Below are 12785 nucleotides of genomic sequence, written 5' to 3'. Positions count from 1 at the left end.
ACAGCATAAATAATATCAAGCAAGGAACATATGCTAAATGTTTCAATAATTATCCTATCCTAAGGAGTCTAAATCTTGTATTAGAAATAGCTTGGCCAAGTCATGAGAAGAAGGTAACTATAACTATCTAGTCTTCAACCTCATCAAAGACCTGACAAGGGAAATAATATTACTTGAGTTAGCAGGAAATGCATCAAGGAAGTTCCAAAGTGTGCAACAAATAACAGAGACAACTGGCTACCTAGGCAATTACCCAAAGTCTCATTTGCAATGTTGGAGTAACCAACTTTGGCAAAGGCCTAGAGTAACTGACAGATAATTTTCATAGGCAGGAAAAAATTCAAAACCATCTTACCCTGTCTTGGCAAGGTTTAACAGGTTTTTTTTTGTTTGTTTGTTTTTGTTTTTTTTTTGTTTTTTTTTTTTTTTTTGTATCTTGCTTCTCCTGTCTGGACACTGTGCATTTTGTTAGTGGTCAAACATGGTCAGTTCTTTGCCCAATGGCCAGATTTGTCAAGAAGAAAACAAGCTCCAAGTGGAATGTCTTTGGTGCTCAAGATTCTTTCGGGAATAGATTGGTGCTGCCAGGAACAGCTATGTCTCATGTCATAGTCTACAGTTCTTTTAAGTGGTTGAAGATAACCTATCTTTGTGAAATACAATCTCTATGTATCTAAAGAATCTGATTAGTCTAACTATAAGTATGACAAACATGGATGGCTATTGACCTATAATTCTTAATACCTATATTGTTTAAAGTCTAAGACTTCATATTGAATATTAAACAATCTTTAATCAACTGTTCAGCAATTGAGAACAATGATCTCAAAATGTAAACAATGTATAAATAACTTGATCAGAGGTAGATATGTATAGTGCAATATGATAAATATATTCCAGAATTGTATTAATATACAAAATTCTTATGCAGAGGTAGATGCATGCATGCATACCTGACAAAATGATTTTGCCTACGTATACAAATATTGTAAATCAAAATTTGATCTTTCTATAACTGTCTGACCTTTAGGATTGTTTGGTATACCTGTGATATGCTTTATAGTATAATAAGCAAAAAATATTTTATTTTCTTAGAGACATATACTGGATCATTAACTGTCTTTATTTGAGCCAGCATACCCACGATGGCCATAACTTCTAATAAATGTATAACTAACTACTGAATACGCCTTTTCTGAGCTCAAAGCAGTTGCCCACTGAAAACCCAAGTGCCAATGGTATGGTGTACATATTTTAATTTTCCAAAATCTGCAAAGTGGAACACATCCATCTGCTAGATTTCATTTCTTTAAGCATCTTTTGGGTTACTCCCTGGAGGTAGCAGTGTTTGGTTATAGAAAGAACAAGTAGAATACCTCTTTATAATCTCCTTAGCTTGTTGCCATGTAATAGGAAACTCTTTAAACTTTTGCTATTAACATGATGTGTTTTATGAAATTCTGAGGCCTTCAAGCACTTTTCTAATCAATAGTCAATCAATTCTACGTTACCTTCTGCTTGAGGACTTGTTAAACCCATATGGGATTGCATGTGTGTTATGTATATGGGACAAAGCCTATTCCTGATTATAGCTTGAACCTGAATGAATAATGAAGTTAATTCTATATTACCTGGTATAAAATCAGTGGTTTCAATATGCAAAATACTCTTTCTGCATACTGCAAATCAGTAACCATAGGGAGAGGTTCTTTAAAATCCCTTAGTACTGTGAGAATAAGCATATAATTCTGCCTTTTGGACAGAATTATAAGAGCTTTCTTCCACATTACTTAAATCTTCTTATTTGTAACTTGTCTTTCCTGATTTATTTGCATCAGTATATAATGTATGGGATCCGGTTATTGTTGTGTCACATACAATGCAGGAAAGAATCATAGTAGTTCTCTTTATAAGGTTAAGTCTATTGCTTTTGGGATAATTGCTATTAATCTCTTTTTTAAAAATAGCATAAGCTCTTTGCCAGGGTTTATTATCTTCCCATAATTTTTTTTTTTTTTGGTTTTTCGAGACAGGGTTTCTCTGTGGCTTTGGAGCCTGTCCTGGAACTAGCTCTGTAGACCAGGCTGGTCTCGAACTCACAGAGATCCACCTGCCTCTGCCTCCCGAGTGCTGGGATTAAAGACGTGTGCCACCATCACCCAGCCTTCCCATAATTTTTTAACTTCATCAGTAGTAAAAGGCACTACCATCTCTGTGTCTTACCAGTCAGGGGAAGATACTGGAGGTGTCTTCACAGAACATGCATGCTATGAGGCTTCATTTTTTCCAGGTCACAAATACAACTGAATCAACAGTTACACAACTTTTAGCAAGACTGTTTAGACTACTCTATAAGTTAGTTCACTATTAGAGCAGAGTACTGACCTAGCTTAAGTCTCTGATGTGATGTTGCTTTGAGTTTCTAAGCACAACGAATAAATTTACTTAGCTCACAAACCTGGAAGTTCACGGGCATGCCACAGGCATAAACATATGCTCAGCTCTGGCAAAGATTTTATGATAGATGGCTCCCAATGATGGGGAGGCCTAGGAAGGAAATAAGCAAAGCAGGGACAACTATACTAACATTAAATCTTAATTCACAGGAGAATGATCCTGACTATTGCAATCAGTATTAAGCCCACCTATGGGTTGTGCCCACCTCTAATCTGACTAACGTCCAGTGTTCTCTGCCTCTTAAAGTTTCTTACTTAAATTTAGAAGCCCATGTTTCTATTAAACTTGGAAGGAGTCATTCAATCTATATTCATACCACAGGAAATCCCCAGAACTTATACCAGTTATGGTTGTGGTAACACAGCAAGACAGTGTTTCTCCTCCCTTTCATTATGAAAGGAAGTGATGTCAAAATACATGAGAAATAATCTTCCAAAGAAATCATCTGTTTTACTGTTAGTGGAAGGATTGTGTTTTGAAAAGGACAGCAATCTATTATATCAAGTCAGGTCTACATATAGGAAGTAAAGTATGACATATAATAAATGAGCCAAGATTTCAGTTGTGAGACCCGAGTTCTGCCTTAATTATAAAGTTATGTGAAAGTTCTTATTCTCAAAACATTGTCTTGATTTTTAGATATAAGAGGTTGATATTTCATGTCTGTATTTCCTTTGAAGAAAGTTGAGAGAACACTTGTAATAGGAAAATGATCTAAGCATTCAAGGAACTATCATTTGCAAATTTTTAGAAAGTAAAAGAAAATTTCTGATCATTAATTAGTCAATTTGACTTTTATAAATCAGTCTTTAAAGGGATTATCAGTTCAATTTTGATAACCTAGTAACCAGCATATTTCTTAAAATAACAGACAGACATTAGGTCTTAGCTTCACAAAACATAGAGTTAGCGTATGTGAGATACTTGTTATCTCACAGTGAAAAATTAATTCCAAAGATTGCTTTCATTAGCTGCTGCAATCCATAATTGGCTTGGGCCCTAAAATTTGTTTCCAACATCTGCAAAGGCAAGGAGCCTATTACAAAAGCCATCTGGAACTAGAATATAAATGGAAGTACGACTGAAAACAAAATCCTTGCTCTTGAATAACTGGTAATTCAATATGTAATATGTCACAGAACATGACAAACCAGGCTACTATTATGGAAATGGAAAGTTCTATACAGATCTCAATCGTGATGGTCACATTGGTCCAGCCCTAAAGCAGCCTGGGTATCCATCTGCACTGCTTACCTGAACCACCACCTTGGAGCCCCAAACTCATTTATTACAGGAGTCATCATGCTCAAACATTTGCATGGATAAGGACAAAATTAATGACCTTGGGCAAGTTTCTCATACCTTTAGGACACTGAACTGACAAACTGATAAATATTGGAAATTTTGCTATTAGACCACCCCTGAAAAGTCATCTGGATTGCTGGAAAATTGATTACCATTTTCTGAGTTCATTACTATGTGAGATAACAGAGAAAAACTAAAACCAAATGTATACCTGCTCCTAATAATTCTAGAATATTCTAAATTTTCAAAATTGTTTTTAGTCACAGGTAGACAGACATTTGAGATTAAATAAAACTATATAGTTTTTGTTGTGTGAACAAAAGATAAAAGTTATTTTTCCTGGGGACTCAACATACATCTACTCATATCAGATAGGGAACCCATGACAAATGGAAGCATGGCTATCACCACAGTCTACCTCTGCGAACCAATGCATTTTATTAGGTTTACTTACAGGAAAATGAGTGAGATGTTACTTACAGGAACAGAAATGATTCTAAAACAGCTGCATCACCAAAGACCACCTCAGTATGGGTGACAGGTCACAATGTCATAAACTTGGAACACCCTGCACAGTCTGCAGACAGCTCAAAAGATGGAGAGTGACCTTTCCATATACCCCAGTTGGTCTAAATCTCTTCTAGGTGGCTTACCTGGTTTCTACTTCTTTCAGGCAACTGGTCTGGTCTGAGAGTCTTCTTTGCAGTTTGACTCTTTTGTGTTTGAAGGGAACTCTAGACATTTATGTTTTTCTGTGTAAAAGAGGACCCTAAGGAATCTGGTTTGTTTCAGGAACTTTCTGAGTCTATTTTGAGTTGTACTTACCATCCTGCTTGAAGAGCTTCTTCCAGGATGGAGTGGTTTGATTGTGTTGTAACTGTTACAAGCAGTTTGAAGCTCTGGTTATGTAACATACTCAGTGGATACTAGATGAAGTAGATTATATAACTTTTCCAGCACTCTTTTTCTGTAGTGCTTTCACCAAAAACATTATACGATTTCAGTTAGTATACAAAGTTATGATTGAAAAAATAACTTAGAATATTGAACATTAATACTTTATAAAATATACATTTATTTCTATCATATTTCATTCTTATTAAAATTAAGTGATATACATCTAAGCCACTCTGTAAAAATTTTTCACTCTTTATTGACATGTTCCCTCAAACCTTGCAATTAATGTAAAAATGCTTTGATAATGGAATATAGCTATTGTCAATTTAAAACAAATGGAAAAGATGTTTTCCCTTCTTACTTTGTAATCCACATGAAATTCCTGATATCAGAAATTTGTTGCTGTAGGCTTATACCAATACATACTGTTTATTAATTTTACTGTCTCTTAGGAAACAATTTCCTATAATTATAAAAATAAAAATAGCATGTAACTCAGTTCATTAGGAACCAGTAATATCCAAAAACAAATGTTTATGGGAAAAAGTCTATCAGCTACAAATTCTTATTTGTTTTTTGACCTTTTGCCTTTGTAATCCAATTCCTTTCCATTTGTACTTAGGAAGTAATTATATATAAAAAAACATATCTCCAAATTCTTACAGTGCTCATTTTTCTGATAATTTATTGTGAAAAGTAATCTAAACAATAGTACTTGAAACAATTATTGGGAGGGAAGTCATGCAACCACTAAATAGACTACAACCTTAATATTTGGTATATTTTTGTCCATATATCTCTCCGTTTTCCAATCATACATTAATTTTACTCTTCAGAAGACTGTACAACTTTAATTTTGTTCAAATGATGAAAACTTTTTATTTTCTTAAATAAAACTGATTAATACTTTTTCAAATGTTGTTAGAATTATTTTGCTAATGCTACTTTTTAAAATTTATAACAAAACCAGAAAGGATATTTGATAATAAATTTCCTTATTAAAAACACTTTCCTCAGTATTTGCTGGTATGCTATGCTGTTTTCATTAGGCAAGCAGAGAGGCATCTTTCTTGTTTTTGGAATAGTTTGATGAGATATAAATGTTATTAAAATATTGAATAGATGTCACCTGTATATATTTATGGTGTTATTTTCTTTTTGTTATTTGTCTATTTTATTTTTTTTTTTTGCTGAGAGGTCAAAAACCATTTACATAGTTTATATTCTCCTTGCTGTTTCTATTTTTTACTTTATTATTAATTTTATTAATAAGTTTACAATGTGCCCCAATACATTTTGTTTGTATTTGTCCTAATCTTTTTGTCTAAGTGGATGCATAATATTCACTTGAAGTTCTCATCAATTTGAGGGAATTTTTCCTATTTACTTTGAAGATTTTACTAATCTGTTATTTCTCCCCAGTATCCCAAGCTCCCAGTTACTTTACATTCATTTGCATAACATTCCATTATGATTTGTAATTTATTTGCTTATTAACTTTCAAGTACTAATTGATCCATTCCACAACAATCTTGTGCATTTTCAATGACACTGAGAGATCAGAAAGTGTATCAATGTGTCTGTGATTATTGTCACAATTATGGGAGGTCAGAGGAAACTTGCTAGTGTTGGTTCTCTTCTTCAGCAAAGCTGGTCTTTGGGATCAAAATAGTTAGGCAGACTTGAAACCAAGTTCTTTTACCTTCTGATTCTTCTATGTAATCCTTTTGGTTTTTGTTTGTCTTTTTGGTATTGTTTCTTTTGCTTTGCCTGTATTTTCTCATATTTTGCTGTTTCACATCCTTTATTATTCACTTTGTTTTGTTACTTCCTTTCTTCCTTTAAAAAAATTATACATTTTCAAAGTAAAACATTTAATTAACTGGATTTTTTTCCCCTTGAGTTTCCTTATGTGCTACTTACTGCTATTATATTTTTTAAAGGCTCAGAACTATTTTAAAGGTTGTTTGGTTTATAATGAAATTTATGTGGTTTTTTTTTCTAACCAACTCTATTTACTTCAATAAACAATTATACTCTTACATCTTTCCAGCTATACTAATTTTCATTTTATTACATTAGTTTTATATATGGTATCTGAAATTCATTATCTTCTACTCAGCTTTAAACTCAATTTGTCCGTTATTGAAATAACAGCAGCTATTATAGTTCTTTTTCTTTTTATTTATTTTATTTATTATCATTATTATTATTAGTTTAATTGATTTTATTGAGCTGTGCAGTTTTTCTCTGTTCTCCTCTCTTCTCCCCTCCCCTTTAATTCTCTTCCATGTCCCTATGCTCCCAATTTACTCAGGAGATCTTGTCTTTTTCTACTTCCCATGTAGATTAGATCCACGTATGTCTCTCTTAGGGTCCTCATTGTTGTCTAGGTTTTCTGGGATTACAATATGTATGCTGGTTTTCTTTGCTTTATGTTTAAAAACCATTTATGAGTAAGTACATATGATAATTGTCTTTCTGGGTCTGGATTACCTCACTCATTGCTAGATCCATTCATTTGCCTGCAAATTTCAAGATGTCATTTTTTTCTGCAGTGTAGTACTCCATTGTACATTTATGCTATTATAGTTCTTGATAGCTGTTTATTTTTCTTCTTTTCTTTCTTATGATAGCAAATTCACTTCAGTTTCAAATTTTGTATCCTTCTGATTCAACACATAGTTGTAGCCTCTCTATTGGACTTTTTGGAGTGTTAATTAAATGCGGTGATTTGAGAAGTACATTTGCTTTGGTTTACCTACAACACCAATATCATGGAACACTGCCTAACCTCTGGTCTGTTTCTCAGACTCATGTATCTCTCTGTTTCTCCTATTGTCTTGTTTATCAAGCTGCTAATGGATCTATAGGCCAGTGACCTTCAGGGCATCACAGTGCTGCCTTTGTCCCTGACTTAGCTTGGCTTTATCTTCCATGCATTTTCCTGATCATCTAAAGAGTTATCTCAGGAATATGAACTTTGTTTTGGGATATACGTTTACACAACAAAGATGTGTTGTCTAAGGCACATTCTGATTGGTTTAATAAAGAAGTAAGTAAATGACAAAGGGTTAGCAGGTGAGAATAGGTGGGACTCCTAGGAAAAGAGAAAAAAGCTGAGAGGAAGAATCTAGGTGCATGATTGTGGCAGCAAACTTGGTGCAAGTTGCCGTGCACCGCACCCCCGTGTCTGCGCTCTGTGCGCTGGCACCCAGTTCCCAAGCTTTGGGCAAGGAGCTGGAGGTTAAAATACACAAACACACACAGACAGAGAGACAGTGACACGGGTCATCCTTGAATTCCCCAAGAATGCCCCCTTTATTGTATTCAGGGGCAGATTATATAGAGATAGCCACGCCCCAGCCACACCCATCAGAAACCACTCTCCTGCCATCAGGAACTCCTGAAGGTCCCGTGCTCAGAGCAGCTGTAGGCACTCAGATCAGGGGATTACAAGAAATTCAGGATCTGGGGTCTCACTGCTCCCAACAGCAAATCAAATGTGCTCATGAAACTGAACCACATGGCAAAATTAGACTAAAATAATATGGGGTAAATAATTTATAATAGCTAGTTGGCAAAAACATAGGCTAATGCCAAACTTTTATAATTAATAATAAAATTTTGTGTTATTATTTGTGGATTGGAAGTCCAAAGAGTTCGACAAGACAGCTTGCTACATTTGGTGCCTGGCATGTAGCATGAAACCACATAGGGCCCGTGAAAGTTCTTTTAAGAGGCCTGATACTGAGAACTTGAATGGGGTTGATGAGCAGCTGCCAGTGCACCTCTCCCTGGTGGGAGACTAGGTAGAAGTCCTACCAGAGCTGGGGCAGATAGACTGGATCCAGGACAGGACTGAGACCTGAGTCTCAGTTCTCATTGACTAGAAGGGGGCAGAGCCAGCTGCCAGGCTATGTGCTAAGAGGAGACCTGAGGTAGAGGGTATAGCTTAGAAGTTTAATGTTTGACTCACAGGATCAGAGAAGGCTGCAAACACACAAAAAGTCAGGTTTAGGCTGAAAAAAACTGAAAAGATTACAGTGTGCCTAAAATTATGCTTCAATGTTGAAAAAAAAAGGAAAATGGATATAGACAGTTATACTAAAATAAATAGTTTAAAAATAGTAACTAATTTTTTAAAGAAAGAGTAATGTAAAACACACATACGCACAAAATCATCTTTAGCTAACCTGTATACACCATACATTCCATAATTGTGTTAATACAAATATATGTTACCTTTAAAAGTTTGTGTGTTTACAGGGAAAAAAAATGACTAGACACCAACAAACAAGTAGCCCAAGTGAACCAGCCTCTGAGAATGCCTCTGTTGCAGTTTTTTCAAAATTCTGCATCCAGAAAACCTTCCAACCTGCTTGCCGAGATGGTTCCACCTCACAGATTACTTCCACAAAGCCTTGATAAGCTCTACACTTTCTCATCACCTAGAAATAAACCAAAAATAATGTAGCCAGTTCTCTCAGGACTTGATTGACCATTGTCCCAATTTTCTCAGGGTCCCCCAGATATGCTGTTACTCTCACACAAAACCAGGCAATCTAGAGAACATGATGACCCATTTCTAAGAGGTAGGGTGGGTGGATTTTCGTCATTCAGTGGGTTATGGGTGTTTAATGGCAGTTAGATTCAAGTTGTTGTTGTTCAAGGTCAGGGAGAAAGCTGAGCACAGAAGATTAGATTCCAGTGATCTTATTCAGAAAAGAAAAAGGGGGATATAGAAAGTATAAGGTAAAAGTGTAGATTATTGAATTTGCTTTTAAAAATAAGAAAGTAACTATTAATCTTAAATATTCTACATTTTAATGATATTTTGTATATTGATAAAAATTTAAGGCTATTTTATTAGAATACACTGTACATATATTTCCGTTACTGTTTAAAGTATTGTACTTATCTAGCTAATTTAACAATGTAATTTAAATTTCTAGTCTTTGAAAGTTATTAATGTAAACTGTTTATAATATTTAAAAATATAGGTTAATAGTTGTCATAAGCCATCTTTTGGAGTAGTTTTTGCCATAGTCCAGCCATGGTGGGTTTGTACATTCCCACCATGTAGGATAGGTAGGGGTGTGAGGATGAGAAATGTTAGGTAGGAGGAACAGAGATAAGAAAAAAAAAACACAAAGACATAGGATAATAACAAGAGAGAAATTCAGTGGATACTGAAAGCTGAATTTACCCATGTTTATTTTTCATATACTTTTATATCTCAGTACAAAAAGGAAGAAGAAGGTCAAAGGTTGCTTTAACATGACACAAAGGATGGACATAATAGTAGCTTGTTTCAATACTTAAGACATCAAGTAATTATTTCCTGAGTAAAATATTTAATGTTTCAGGCAATGAACACACCCTAGACCAAGTATCCTGTAGGCCGTCACTCCCTATGTCAAACTTTCTATTTTAAATAAAGGAGCACAGGAGTAGGCTCTGACCTTTAGTCAGGGTGGAGCGGATCCACCTTTATGAGCCATCTTAATATTCAAAACACCAAATCACCACATTTTCTGTCAGGGTATCTTGTTTTGTAGTCGCACCTGCTGACAACAATTTTGAATAAGTAAAAATAAGCTCACATGCTATGACCTTCAGATAAAGTAAAACAGGCTCACATCTGTGTGTGCACTGACAGTTCCTCCCTTTTTATTATAAAGGCTGTGTTTCCACTACAGAATAGATGAGCATGCCTGACATGGGGGTCATTTTCCCATTTTTCAGACTTACCCATCATCAGTAGATACATTCTGTCATGTATGTCCTGTCTTAGTTTGCCTAAGGGTGAGATCTTACCAATTTCTTGCTACCAGCCTCTGCAAATAAGGGCTAAGGGAAAAAGCATCTCCAGGCACTGTGCATCTCTGAGCCAACTTTTTGTCAAGGGAGTTTACCAACAACCAAATAATTATATGCAAGCGGATAGAGCTTTGTGATATAGAGCACTCCTATGGTTGCAATATTTACTAATAAAGGAATGGAGGATGATCAGAGGTAGGATTGCCATTTTAAATTGGTCTAGAATATCTCTAACAGTTTACAGTGTGCAATCAAAATCAAATTATTTCTTATTAAACATATCAAATCAAAGGACTCACTGACAATGTCAAATTTTTGCAAAAAATTCTAATCAGTAGCATCTTCATAGTGAACTAAAGCAGTTATTAAACATTAAGAAATCAATATCATAATTCTAGCATAAAGTTAACAATAAACATGCAATTTGTGAAATCACAATTCTCTTAAATCTGTTCTAATCAAAAGACAAGAAAAGGTTTCTGTGATAAAAGAGCTATGAGTCTTTTTTTCTCTCTTATAGTCCATCTGCATTGCTCCTTCTAAGCTTCAAAGGTAAGTCTGAATTGCCCTAGTCTCTGAGCAACACCCAAACCCCTTAGGTTATCCCTCCTCATTTCTGAAGAGAAACTTCAGTCACTTTTTTGCCTCCATAATAGTGTTTCATTGCTTTAGCAAATCTCTTTCCCTCAGAGGAGAAAATTCTCTGAGGTCTCAGTTCTCAGGTTCTTTAATTCAACAGCAGACTGAACAACATATTGATAAAATGAGTTCTGTATCCCAATATATATTATGGATAAACTGTCAAACATTCAATCAGTGTGCTTGGGTCAACTTCAAAGCAAACAAGACACATGAAGATCTGGAAGTTTGTGCAATAGGATTATCAAGAAGATAAGAATCGACAACCATCACCACAAACTTCCTTCCCTTCTCAGACTGCAGCATAATGGCATTAATGAAGTGCTATGGCACAATGGTCTTTATCCTGTCTATTATATTATGAAAGCTTTGCTTTGGTTGAGCTTTTCCCCAACTAGCCCTTGTATATAAGTTGACACTTATGCTTTTAATCTACATTATGCAAGGAGTCTCAGTTACATCTTCTTAGTATGGCATGTCCAACTTGCTCTGAGTCTGCTGCCAAAATCATGCACCTAGATTCCTCCTACCAGTTTCCCTCTCTCTCTGCCTGGAATTCCCACCTATTCTCTCCGACTTAGCTACTGACCACTTATTAAATCAATCAAAATGTGCTTTAGACAGAGACATATCTTTACATTGTAAGCAAATATTCTGAAACATTTTCCCCTTTTTGCCTAGTTGAAAAAGAAAGGTTCTAACTCTAACATAGTAAAACCATATACAATAAGAAGAACAATATCATGTATAATCTAAAATGAAAAGAAGGGTTTTAATTATAGCATAGGAAAACTATACAATAAACATTCATCAAATAAGAATTACATTCACAATTTTTGGTTCCTTTGTATTTGCCAAATTCAGAGAAAGAACTGTATATTATCTATCCTATCTTAATGAGTCTGAAGTTTTATACCTTATTTGCTTTGTATTCTCACTTTAGATGGAGCTTGGGTATCTAAGCTTTTATCCTCAAAACTAAGTTTTAGTATGTCTCTCAAGCTAAAGAAGCCTGTTCACATTCTGAGTTTAGAAATGTAGTTTTTCTCCCCATAACTGACTGGTTTTCTGTCAATTATAGTGGTTCTTAAAGAAATCACTCAATAATTTTCTTCTGCTTTCTCGGCAGCTTTTAGTCCGGAGTGTGACTAAAGCAAAAAGTTATCCTGAATTAACCATTCTTTCCTCATACAAAAAGTACAAAGCCTCAACTGAAATACTCAGTCTATACTTTCTCAAGGAAGTACAGATGCTGGAGTTTGCTTTGGAAAATCTTAAAATAGAATCCACAGTTTTTTATTAAAAGTAAGACAGAAAGAACACTATATCCCATGAATTAATTATGTACATCAGCTTGTGATCAGAGAGACTCCAATTACTTTTTATTTTTACTAAGTAACTTGTTAAATACTCTGGACTCTTGGACGTATGGTGTTTTTATGCCTCTACTTTTTCTGGCTGCTCTCATGCTTAGCTATCACTGGTGTAAAGAACATTTCTTTTCTTGTAAAATATGAAGAACTATATAACAAGCAGTCCCTTCTCCCCCATGAGGCAGAAACAGAAGACAGCAGGTGAGATAAAATGCCAGAAGCATATTGATACTCTCTTCCAGATCATAAAACAGCTTTATTTATCTCAACACAGGGGAAGAAAAGACTGAT

This window comes from Microtus oregoni, unplaced genomic scaffold (assembly GCF_018167655.1).
Source record: "Microtus oregoni isolate MIOR12 unplaced genomic scaffold, Mior012 000012F_ref0000307, whole genome shotgun sequence".
Taxonomy (NCBI): Eukaryota; Metazoa; Chordata; class Mammalia; order Rodentia; family Cricetidae; genus Microtus; species Microtus oregoni.
This window is presented reverse-complemented; position numbering follows the sequence as displayed.